Genomic DNA, 13,846 nt, shown 5'->3' with positions numbered 1-13,846 from the left:
CATTCATCACTGCTGTTGTTCCTTGCACCAACCATCCAAAGATGCTGTACATTGCTACCAAAGAACGCAGTCTCTCTACCTTGCCAGACACAATTTCCCAGTAATGATCTCTGCCAATTAGAATTCCTATTTCTTGTCCTTCCCATCCATTAACAGCTGTATCTGCAAGACTGCAGTCAAGCTTCTGGTATGATCTTAAATTTACTCTTTGAATTCTTTGTCTTGAACACATACAGTATGACTTCTCTAAATCCAAACCCTAATCTCAAAATACAATAAAGTTTGAGAAGACATCTTTATTACTTCTCACACTGTAAATACTAATAGTTATCTTCAGTCATAAAACCGCCATAATAATATTATATATTAATATTATTTTCCACTTTCAATTAGTTCATTTTAGTGATAGTGATTTTTATACTGTACAAACTATAGATTCTATCCCCTAACCCTACCCCTAAACCTAACCCTCACAGAAACCTTTTTGCATTTTTACATTTTCAAAAAAATATAATTAAATATGCAATTTCCCTTGTGAGGACCGCTGGCTGGTCCTCACAATGTAGGTGATCTCAGGTTTACTATCCTTGTGGGGATATTTGGTCCCCACAAGGATAGTAAATCCTGTACACACCACACACACACACACACACACACACACACACACACACACACACACTTCTCAATACACACATACAAAACACACTCTGACATTCATACCAACACACCCACACCATTTTAGCTGCATCATTTATTCAATTGGCCTGCAGTGCTCTATAATACAGCAAACATAAAATAGGAAAAAAGCATGTATTTACTCCACAGGCTAAACATGAGAAAAATGGCACCATCTGGTGGAAAACATAAAACATTTACATTTTGAAGCCAGGGCTCCGGAAGAAAAGCATAATATCATAGAATTCATGATTTTATGCTTACATGGCACTGGGATCAAATATTGCCGTTTTAATGGGTTTCAATGGGGACATTGTTGTCCCGAAGGTCCTGAGTGTAACTATTTTGTGTACACAGTGTATTATAGATGTATTTTAGGAACTGAGATTGAAATATCAAAATTCCCCAAAAAATACACACCTTTGGCAAAAAGGATGCCGTTGGCATTAACACCGCCAAAATGATTGAAACAACAAAAATGAAAAAGACAAAAATATCCAGAAGGTCACACAAGGTTAAGCTTTATTTTTGACTATTCTTACTAGTTTGAATTAAGTTACTGTTACACTCTAAACCCTTAAGTTGTCATTAATAAAAACAATCAAGTGGCCCTAATTAAACAGTACTTGAAATGTCACATTTTGTAATCATAACTCAAACCCCTCGTACCGCCAAAACAGTGCCAACCTGCGTCTCAGAATATTATTCTGAGATGCTAGTTTTCTCACCACAATTGTACAGAGTGGTTATCTGAGTTACTGTAGACTTTGTCAGTTCAAACCAGTCCAGCCATTCTCCGTTGACCTCTCTCATCAGCAAGGCATTTCCATCTGCAGAACTGTCGCTCACTGGATGTTTTTTGTTTTTTGGCACCATTCTGAGTAAATTCTTGAGTCTGTTGTGAAAATCCCAGGAGATCAGCAGTTACAGAAATACTCAAACCAGCCATGTGATTATCTAATCAGCCAATCTTGTGGCAGCAGTGCAGTGCATAAAATCATGCAGATACGGGTCAGGAGCTTCAGTTAATGTTCACATCAACCAATAGAATGGGGGAAAAATGTGATCTCAGCGATTTGGAACATGGCATGATTGTTGGTGCCAGATGGGCTGGTTTGAGTATTTCTGTAACTGTTGATCTCCTGGGATTTTCACACACAACAGTCTCTAGAATTGACTCCGATTGGTGCCAAAAACAAAAAACATCCAGTGAGTGACAGTTCTGTGTATGGAAATGCCTTGTTGATGAGAAAGGTCAACAGAGAATGGCCAGACTGGTTAGAACTGACAAAGTCTACGGTAACTCAGATTACCGCTCTGTACAAATGCTATTCTGAGATGCTGGTTGGCGCTGTTTTGGTGGCACGAAGGGGACCTCCACAATATTAGGCAGGTGGTTTTAATTTTGTGGATGATCGGGGTATATGTTCTTTAAACTTTGGATTTGTGTACTGCTAACTAAATGCCCAACACCCATAAGCACTTGGGCATGAATAAATTATGTATGTTTTGGTCAAGACAAGGGAACTTATGGAAAAATATAATAACTGTTATAAAACAATGTGTATAGTTCTTATGACTATTGTTGTTGTTTTGTTGTAGCTGGTTGATGGTTGTGATTTGTAGATTTTACTAGTATGGATGAGTAAGTTTCTATGTTAATAGGCTGCTATATTTAATCTTTTTACAGCAGAAATATTCATTTTGATATGTTCAGAGCAGCCCATTATTTTTGTCAGTGTAATACTAGGTTTGACCATTTACAACAGGAAAAACAGGTTTGTCATGTGTTGAAGACATGGACGGTCAGATGTTCAAACAGATCAAGTGTTTTTACAATTAGGCCTGATATTTTCAGAAAATGTTGTCAGACCTGTTCACCATTTACGTCACCCAGGGAGACCCAGTTTTTGTTATTATTTATATATTATATATATTTGTCTGAAGGCCTCAAAAGGGGAAAAACTGGTCTTGATCAACCAGCTTAATAAAGACAAACCTGTGGACAACAACATAAAATGAACATTATGTCAGGAAAGATCTGATAACCATGTTGTATACAGTGGTTTGTTTTTTTAACTTTTAATACGATCTTACATAAAATGAATGTAAACAGGGTGTGATTAAAATAAACAAGCAAGTTTATTTATATAGCATATTTCATACACAGTGGTAATTAAAAGTGCTTTAAATGTAAATGATGAAGAAAATGTATTAAAGATAAATGGCTTTCATATGGCTCTCCACTTAAACAAGACATACTATAAACATGTTCAGCTCATGTAGTCAAAAGAAATTAGCAGTCTATCACATCAAAACGTACAAAAGAATTATTGTTAACTCTCTACTACCTCTATACTGTATATTCACACATTATAAAATGGACCCTTTTCACAGATTGTGATGGCGCGTTTCCACCTTATTTAGCAGTGTAAATCTAGAAAGCTTTTTTTGATTTGCAATTTTAAAATTATTTAGTGTAAATTTATAACATTGTACTTTGTGTTATATTACCTTGGAATAGAACACAAAGTGTTATTTTTTTTCTTTTGCTGTTAGAGCAAACACATAAGCAAAACATTTTTTTTGTGGTCTCATTCACCGCTATAGAATTTACCCTGCAGTCATTTACATCTGCATTCCAAACATGGATATGTAAAAAGGGTAATGCTGGTCACTAGTTTGATGACCAGCGGTTTAGGATAAAGGGTGGTGCCGGTAAGACTCCATCAGAACTGTAGATGGGGCAGGCTTTAAATTTACAGGGCCAGTCTTTCGAGAGATAACGCACAGCAGCAATTTGTTCAGTGGGACATGGAGGTGTACTTAAAAGGACATAATCAGAGCCTTGTTTTATAATGGGAACAGGCAACCATTGGTTATCTGAGCCACACATCTTATTCGCAGAGCAGCAGACCTACGAAAAAATACATAGACCATCAGCTAGTTAGGGTAATTTGTAACACTCTAGTCTTAAAACCAGCTCGATTGAATCTGTATAATGTTAAATTACAATTTTCACCAGAATAGGTACTGGATATATGGACTTGAATAAGTTTCTTACCTCAAAAAAATCATCATCAAGGGTGGCAGAAATATCCTGATTAAACACGATGCTACTGAAAGACTGATTAAGCAGGACCCGAGTAGGGAAAAGTCCTTTAAAGGACACATTCTTCTCCCCATAGGTGACAGCTCTTGCTCCTAGCACAAGTCTGTATGCCACATCCTGTTTATAACGTGGGTGGATACTATTGAAAACCAAAAAAGGCAAGTCAGCTCTTAGAGTCGAGCACTATCCAATTTTTCAATTACACATTTTCCCCTAGAATACAAGTTTAACTAACAGTTTCTACTCTTTCTCAATTGCCCCATGGCGATTTATCATCAGGCAAGTCAATAGCAACAGCCATAAATGTGTTCTTCATGCATTTATTAGGGGCAAAGCCATAGTCTGCTGTCTGATGCCAGCGTATTTCTCTAAAGCCATCTTGCAAGTTGTCATTGTGCCATGTACTTAGCTACAAGAGATGAAATGTTTAAAATGGACATGTACAAGCACACAAATGTATTTCCTTTTGCTTTTTTAAGTAATGAGGACCCACAGGTCTATTGTCAAAAATAATTTTAGGAACTTTTATTCCATTACTGGCTATTCAAGTGTACTTGCACAAATCCAAATGGGAAGTCTGGTGCTGTTTGGTCATCTGAGCCTTCATGGAGAGTTATCCTCCAGTCATCAATCATGGCAGGGAAAGAGCAGTTGTATTTATCCCTATTGTGGTCAGCATTAGCCTCACCTGGGATAAAAAAGCAGAATTGCATGTCTTTGCACAGAAATGTAGTTAGACACTAATATAATTCCAGAACCTGAGAAGTATTACCTTGGTACCATATGACTGCTGTTATGGTTATGTTGAGTAATGGATGGATCATAGAATTCCACAGCACTAAACCGTCCCATTCTGCAAAAATGTTCTCCCAAAAGTTGCTTTGCATTGGCTGCTGAACACTGAAGTACATTTTTGTACAGAAATGAAGCATGTTAAATGAGAGGTACTTCGAATCAACTAATATAAATTTACAACAACATTCACGTATATACTGACAGTGACAACTGCATCTTTTGTTATTCATGTATATGTGCTGATATTAGGGCTGAACAATTTGGACCAAAAAAATGTGATTGTGATCAGATATGATAAACATAAAGAAGTGTAAGTGATTACTTTTAACAAAAATGAAACCATGTTTTGCCCATGCTCTACTGCCGACTGGAAAAACGGTTCTAGAAAGACTCCTCTTAAAAGGACCAGTCTAAATAAATAAATAAAACAGTGAAACACAGAGGGGAAAAATACATCAATCACATTGCATCTGTCTGCTGTGTACATTTGTTTTGGTCTAATTTGTGAAAGGGTCAGCTCACTCTTTTCATCATTATTTTTAAAAAACCCAGTCAACTTGATTATATTATTATAATAATAATAATGATAAGTAAAGAAATTATTATAGAAATATATTATTAATTTATAATAATAATAATAATAATAATAATTATTTAATAGTAATTTATTTCTTTAATAACTTCTTAACTATCTGGTGTCATTGCTATGCAGTCCAGTTAAACCCTCAAGCCTTTATTTTGGCTGAAAACTGAAGGAAGTTAAGTTTCTGTTGTTTGTAGTTGAGTTTACAGCCTTGGTGTTGTTTTTTTATGAGGTGTTTTTTATCCATACAATGCAAGTGAATGGTAACCAAATTTTCAAGTTCCAAAAAGGTCATTAAGGCACCATAAATGTAATCCATAAGACTCCAGTGGTTTAATTTATGTCTTCTAAAGTGGTCCAATCTAGTTTGGGTGAGAAAAGACCAAAATATAACTCCTTTATCACAGTAAATCTTGACATTGGCAGTTTCCTTGGTGATCACGATTTAAAGTTTGATTACACTTCCTAGCGCCATCTAGCACTCTGTGCATGTGTCAAGTGCTAGGAAGTGTAATTGAGCTTGAAATCATGATCGTGCCAAGAGACTGCAATGGCAAGATGTACAGTGAAAAAGTAGTTACATTTTGGTATGTTCGCTCCCAAAACCGATTGGCTTACTTCAAAAGACAAGGATTAAACCACTGGAGAATTACCTTTATGCTACCTTTATGTCCTTTTTGGAGCTTGAAAATGTGGTCACCATTCACTTGAATTGTATGGACAAACAGACATCATATCTTCATTAAAATATCTTTGTGTTTGGCTGAAGAAAGAAAGTTATACGAGTTTGAGATGACATCAAGATGAGTTAATGATAAGATAATTATCATTTTTGGGTGAACTATTCCTTTAATTATAATGCACTCAGGGCACATTTGTACACCAAAACCGAACTCAGAGCACATCTGTCACTCAGGGCATCAGATAAATAGAATCCGGGGTATCGAGCAGCACAGAACTGCTCTGAAACTACTTAAACAACGTGTAATGACCCCGTTTTCATGTACTTAAGAAAGCACTAAACACTAAAGACAAAACAGCTGTGAACATAAACACAGCACAGCAGACAGCACGTTCAGACTATTTATCTATTTAATTAAATCGCAACCCTCGTGGTTAAATAATCACACTGGGTCATATTGCGATTTCAATTTTATTTTGATTAATCGTTCAGCCCCAGCTGGTATTGTACCTGCTAACTGAGCTCTTCAATCCACACTTGTGAAGTGCCCTTGGGGATGACCAGGCTTCCACTGGTGTACCTCCCCAACACGATTCTACCAACCCTATTGGATACTGCAGCGTCTTATAGAGGTAGCGACCAAAGAGCCAACACACAGCAGAGAAATGGCTAAACTGCTTTCCACCAAGCAATTCTTCAATGATTAACACAAAACAAAAAAGGGAACAGATGGCTTATCTCTCTACAGGAATATGTAGAGTATTAGATGTTGCATTTTGGCAACAAGCTTCACTTTTCATCTAGGGCACAAAAACATGGTTGGACATCAACCTTAAGATAATGCAGAAATACAGTATGACTACTATCAGAGATGTCCCATTAGTTTGTGTTCAGGATTGCACCATAATGTATACCTGCTGTTGGTCGGACCAAGGAACTTCCACTCCTACCAGATCATTTAGCTCCACACTGCTTTGTTCCATGGCAGCCTGGAAGATCCTCACATCAGGGAACTTAGAAGCCATGGCAAGCTCCTCTTTTGCATTATACACCTACTGAACAACAGGCAACAAAATTTGTGACTACTGCATCTTAATATCTGAAAACTAGAGGAATAAACACAGCAAAGTTCACTTACTTGACCAACAGTGAATGCCATGTTGCTCTGTCCACCACATAACCAGATGTCTCCAGAGAGTACATCTGTGAGCAAGATGGAACTATCAGTTGTGCTCTGAGATGCAGTCAGGTTGTAGGGACCACCAGCCTCCACCGGGCTGAGAGTTGTATGCCATATACCTGTGAGACAATTAAAAAAAAACAAACAAAAAAACACCTCTAATGAACCATAAAGCCTAATTTATACAATGGGAGAAGCCAAATATTTTTCTCCTGGTACCCTAGGTGAATAAAGCCTGCATTTACTACTCATGGCATCATTTTAAAATGAGTTTGTTAATAAAAATAAAAAAAGAACATCCACATCCACATTTAGTCTTAACCAATCATCAATGCTCTTCGACTAGCTGAGTTCTCCTATGTCAAGAATTTCAGGGAATATATGCGAACAGGAGCAAATCATAATGTACTGAACATTTCGTCATAATTTTAGGCGAACTAAAAGATCTATTAAATAAAAAATAAAAAACAATAAAAAAAAAAAACAATGGGTAACGCTTTCTATGAAGCCCATATTTATAATGCATTGTAAAAACATTATAATGCATTAGAAATTTCTCATAATACATCTTATGATATGCTATAACATCTCATAAATAATTGTAACCACAATTATAATACATTATAATACTTACCTATTCATAGTTATACCTAAGAGTATAATGCATTATAACACAAGCAACATTTTGAAATTTTTATGAAGTCACATTTTGTTCGTCATGTGGTGTAACCCTGAGAAAACTTCTTGATATTCTTGACTCAAAAATTCATGATATTTGTACAAAAAAAAAAAAAAAAAAAAAAAAAGCTTGAAAAATGTGTTTGAAAGTTTTTTTTTTTAAATTATTTTTATTAATGATTAAGTTGTGTACACATGTATTCAAGGTGCAAGGGAAGTATTTTTTGTAGAAAATGCTTTAAATGTGTGTGTTTTTTTATTTTATTTTAATTATTATAATTTTTTATTATGGAACCAAACTGGATGTGTTTTACACTAGATTTTTAAAAGCTTTCTAATTTTTATTACCTCGGACAACACTATTTGTCATTGACCCCTACACTAACTGTATTCTCTGATGCAAATCAATATTTTAACATTAATGAAAAACTGGAAAATGCCAATTCAAATATTCCTGCATAATTTGGAATAGTCAGTAGCTCTTTTTTTTTCTTTGGTAATGATCATGTGATACAAAACAATTCAATGTGAAAGCAGACCTAGACCTTTACTCCAACTCTGGAAAAAAATTAACTTACCATTAACAACAGGAGCAGAATTTGCTGAGATACTGGATGGTCCAAACAATGACACCACAACCTCGGTTCCTGTCTTCCCATATCCCCACACGACTGCTTTAGCTGGGGCTTTCTGCAGAACCATGTGATCACCATAATAAGACGCCAACCTAAACACCTCCGCTGAGGACACAGGAAAAATACAGACAGCGTATATCAGCATTTGAACTAGGGTGAGACACTGCATTGTCACATGCACATTCAGCAAGACTAGATTTCACGTTCAGTCTAGTTTACATTAAGTAAATCTGAATTACACGTTTCTGCTTTACAATTTTATGTATGCGTTTGAACCTATTAAAAATCATGCGTGCAGCGTCATTAAACATTCGTTTTCATATATGCGTGTGGAAAACCACTATAAGCATTAAGTAACTGCTAGGAACAAAATAATCAGTTCATTTAATTCACTGCATGGCTACAAATCACGATTTACCTGCCGATAACACAGTGGCAAAGACGCTCAAAACAAGCGATAAACTCAATGGTGTCAACATCTCTCCAAATGATTCAAAACAAGAAAGTGCCCAACGTGTCACGAGGTTTGCATCATCTACAGCAGCAGGAAACTATGAGCCCTCATAATCTTTAGCTTCTATACTAAATAAAGACTAAGTAAATAAAAAACATGTAGTATTCATTACAATTATTAAGGTTTTCGTAACATTAAGGTTTGCAACTTAGAAGTTTATTGTCAAGAGATTCATACAAGTATTATCTGATTAGTGAACGTTAAATGTTCTGTTGAGATTGACTTTATTTCATTTATGTTTGGCGTCCTAGAGAACCCAGTGAGGTATGTGTAATAACAATATTAATTTTTAAAATCAACCTCTTATTTTCTCTTCACATTGTTTTAAATATTCCTCTGACAAAATCAATACTATTTGACAGCTATTATTAGAGGTTGAAGCCTCTGCAGTATGAAAAAAAAGAAAAAAGGAATTGACCTGGCAGAAATGTGACTTTTGCCCAATGAAATAACATTGCTTCTGTTTGGGGTTAAATTTGACCACAGCAAAAACACATTGTTCAACAAAGTACAATAAAACAAATGATATAGAATACGGACATAGCACTGCGAGCCCAGAAAGTCACTGCACAGGCCACATGTCATGTAAAGACACACCATTCGTCCATGCCCATGAGGAGGCCATGCCTCTAGTTGAGCGTGTTTTATCACCAATTGGGCAAATCTTACCCTGCGACTCTTAAGCCAGGGTAATCGCATCAACGATCCAGTGAGAAAGTCTTTGCTTGGAGATGGACATTCCTTTCGTGCATCCTCCATAGCACACAAAGAGCGGATCAGACAGTCTGAACTGGCGGGTGCGCTCAACATATGCATGTAGCACCCGCACAGGGCATAACAAATGCAATGATTGTTCCTCATCCGAATTAAATGGAGGAGGAAAGAAGGCTTGAAGGTAAACCACCTGCTCTCTGAAGGGCGTGGTTAGAACCTTAGGCACATAGCCTTTTCTGGGTTTGACAGTGACTTTTGGAAGACCGGGGCCAAAATCCAGACATGAATTGTCAACTGATAGTGCATGTAAGTCACCGACCCGTTTTACTGAGGCCAGAGCCAGCAGTAGTGTGGTCTTAATGGAGAAAATGTGCAAATCAACCGAGTCCAAAGGCTCGAAGGGGGGCCCTGCGAGCGCATTTAGGACCAAAGTTAGGTCACAAGTTGGGACTGTAGCCGGCCAAGTTGGATTTAATAGTCTTGCTCCTCTAAGGAACTTTATGATTAAATCATGTTTGCCTATAGTGGTGCTGGCTTCAGGTGCGTGATATGCAGATATAGACGCCACATAAACTTTGAGCGTTGACGGAGTGAGTCCTGTCTCTAATCGCTCTTGAAGAAATATGAGAATTTAATGTATGGGGCAGTTTACTGGGTCTTTGCCATGTGAAAGACACCAATCAGTGAAAACATTCCATTTTAGCACGTAGAGGCGTCTCGTGGATGGCGCTCTGGCTTGTAAAATGGTGTTCATGACTGAATGCGTCTGTTCTGGTGTGTTTAGCGCACTCCGTTCAAAGGCCACACATGTTGGCTTCGCAGCTCAGGCTGGGGATGCCAAACCGTGCCTTGTGTTTAAGAGAGAAGATCTTTCTTCAGCGGTATTTCCCATGGAGGCCCGTACAGTATTTCTACCATCTCCAGAAACCATGACTGATTGGGCCATCGATTCATTCGTGAACGTGCGGGGAGCCAGAGACAGACTGAAATGAAGGACTTTAAATTGATACACAGTTCCCTCGAACACGAATCTAAAAAGCCGTCTGTAACGCTGTGCAATGGTTTTTGAGGTCTCCCTCCGCTATCACTGTAATAAAAAACAGCTGTTAGAAATTACGCCAACCAGTTTGACGGACCACACAGCTCCTTCTCTCCTGCAAACAGACACACGACCACGGCCTCATCCCCACAGGATCGTATAATCATGTCCGATTGTTTTTTAGCACCCAGTCAGAATGCAAGTAAGAGCTTGCCATGCGCCCGCGTAATGGGACAGAGGGCAATTTGGTATGTTCATAACATGATATAATGTGCTGCTCACCATTGGGAAGCGGTTGCGCATAATGTGAGGCTTTGAAGAGAGAAAGCTCTTTATTAAAAAAGTGTGAGCATCTTGTGCATGTGCAACGAGTGCTGTATTCTTTTTGCAATCTTTGTAATTCATTACAAGATATAATGCGCTGCTCAGCAATGGGAAGTGATTGTATGAAATAGTTGGGCATAACCATTTTCTTCCCTGTGATCCACATCAGAGAGGATGTAATCGCTGGTGAGCTGAATCGCAGGCGAGTTGAATAGGGTGCACGCCAGGATTTTGACAGTTTGTTATGAACTTCAGGGAAGAACGGGGCAGATCTATGGGACACGGTCACTTGATGGTGTCTGGACTGCAGTAACCATTCATCAAGGCGAGATTGTGTAGTTTCCTCTGAAGGAGACCACTCGATATCGAGCTCTTCGACCGCCCTTGAAATGGTGCGAAGAATCTCCTTGTCAGTGCCATGTACACGTTCCTCACCCTCGCTGGGGGAAGGGGCAGTAGCGTCATCCACTGACCACTCACCTGATGCAGCGAGAGTTCTGCCCACAAATTTTCTATCAGATTGAGGTCAGGGCTTTGTGATGGCCACTCCAATACCTTGACTTTGTTGTCCTTAAGCCATTTAACCACAACTTTGGAGGTCTGGTTGGGGTAACTGTCCATTTGGAAGACCCATTTGTGGCTGAGCTTTAACTTCCTGGTTATTGCCTTAAGATGTTGCTTCAATATATCCACATAATTTTCCTTCCTCATGATGCCATATATTTTGTGAAGTGCACCAGTCCCTCCTGCAGTAAACCACCCCCACAACATGATGCTGCCACCTCCATGCTTCACGGTTGGGATGGTGTTCTTCGGCTTGCAAGCCTCACCCTTTTTCCTCCAAACATAACGATGGTCATTCTGGCCAAACGGTTCAATTTTTGTTTTATCAGACTAGAGGACATTTTTCCAAAAAGTAAGACCTTTGTCCCCATGTGCACTTGCAAACTGTAGTCTGGCTTTTATATGGCAGTTTTTGAGCAGTGGCTTCTTCCTCGCTAAGCAGCCTTACAGGTTATGTCGATATAGGACTCATTTACCTGTGGATATAGATACTTGTCTGCCTGTTTCCTCCAGCATCTTCACAAGGTCCTTTGCTGTTGTTCTGAGATTGATTTGCACATTTTGCACTTTTCGCACCAAACTACGTTCATCTCTAGGAGACAGAATGCATCTCCTTCCTGAGCAGTTTGATGGCTGCGTGGTCCCATGGTGTTTATACTTGCGTACTATTGTTTGTACAGATGAACGTGGTACCTTCAGGCATTTGAAAATTGCTCCCAAGGATGAACCAGACTTCCAGGTCCAATAGTTTTTTCTGAGGTCTTGGCTGATTTCTTTTGATTTTCCCATGATGTCAAGCAAAGAGGCACTGAGTTTGAAGGCAGGCCTTAAAACACATCCATAGGTACACCTCCAATTCAGTACACCTCCTATCAGAAGCTAATTGTCTAAAGGCTTGACATCATTTTCTGGAATTTTCCAAGCTGCTTAAAAGCACAGTTAACTTAATGTATGTAAACTTCTGACCCACTGGAATTGTGATATAGTCAATTAAAAGTGAAACAATCTGTCTGTAAACAATTGTTGGAAAAATTTCTCGTGTCATGTACGAAGTAGATGTCCTAATCGACTTGCCAAAACTATAGTTTGCTAATATTAAATCTGTGGAGTGGTTAAAAAATTTGTTGATTTCAACCTAAGTCTATGTAAACCTCTGACTTCAACTGTATATAATATGTATATATATATATATATATATATATATATATATATATATATATATATATATATATATATATATACACACAATATAACAATATACAATTGCTTATAAGGATACACAACTCCTGCCAAAGCACTGAGGGGAATCAGGATGCTGAAGTGGCCCGTACACCATCGAAGCGTCAAGCGGTGAGGCGGAGTGATGTTCGCTGGAACACTGCAGGGGAGCGTAGAGTCTTCTCGTTGGTGTGAAGATCCCGCCCACTGACTCGTGTAGTCCACATTGAAGCAATAGAGGGCTTCTAGACGAGAGATGAATCGCTGACTTGAAGGGAGAAAATTCAGATGAATGGTGTTTGCGTGCCTGCTATTATAGCGAACAGCTTCGCGCCTAAAAGGGCGGGCTCAAACACCATAGCCAGTATTAGAATATTGGCGTTATTGTAGAGATGTTTCATCTAGGTCGTGTGGAAGGACACTCCCCATATGCCTTAGCAAACACAATGTCAAGTGTACTGAGTCGTAAGGGAACTCAAGCTGCACAAAAAAATATAAATAAACACCAGCCACTCATCTTCACAACAAACGATATTGTCCGATATTCCTCCTTCTTCGAAGTGTAAAACTTCAAGCCAGCGGGCACGCAACCAAGGTAGTTTGGGGATAAGGAAGAGGGTTTGGGGATGGTAGTAACATAAAATATACCTCATCGACATGTAGTTTGCTAATTGCTGCAATTGTTTCATGTGAATGACAGAGGGCTGGATGGAAGGGGTTGAAACTCGTCTGGCTATTGGTCAAACTTATAGTCCAGCCCTCAGTCAGTACATACCTCAGCAGAGAAGAGAATTTGTTGCGAGTTATTGTTTTTGATTAAAGATTAAGAGAGCAAACCATAAAAAATAAAATTACAAAATATACATGCATGAATAAATCTTTTATAATAAAAACAGCAACATCCAATAAGTAAATAAGAATTGTCAGTTTTGAATTCATGGTGACTTTAAGTCATTTACTACTATAGATTCTCCTCCCTGCCCAGTAGGTGGCGTTCTACACAAAGACAAAAACAAAAGAAGAAAAATGTGGAAGTGGAGTTTTATAGTAAATGTATGCCACCTTTGTGTTTTTTGGACCTTCAAAGCTCTGGCCACCATTCACTTGCATTGTATGGACCTACAGAGCTGATA

At 38.3% G+C, this 13,846-nt stretch overlaps 1 pseudogene; it reads right to left on the bottom strand.

Moving 5' to 3' along the window:
* Positions 1–3,352: 3,352 nt before the first annotated feature.
* Positions 3,353–8,819, bottom strand: LOC127455856 (sialate O-acetylesterase-like; annotated as a pseudogene).
* Positions 8,820–13,846: the final 5,027 nt, after the last annotated feature.

Source organism: Myxocyprinus asiaticus, chromosome 18, assembly GCF_019703515.2.
Source record: "Myxocyprinus asiaticus isolate MX2 ecotype Aquarium Trade chromosome 18, UBuf_Myxa_2, whole genome shotgun sequence".
NCBI lineage: Eukaryota > Metazoa > Chordata > Actinopteri > Cypriniformes > Catostomidae > Myxocyprinus > Myxocyprinus asiaticus.
Note: the sequence above shows the minus strand (reverse complement) of the source record. Positions and strands in the feature narration are given on the sequence as shown.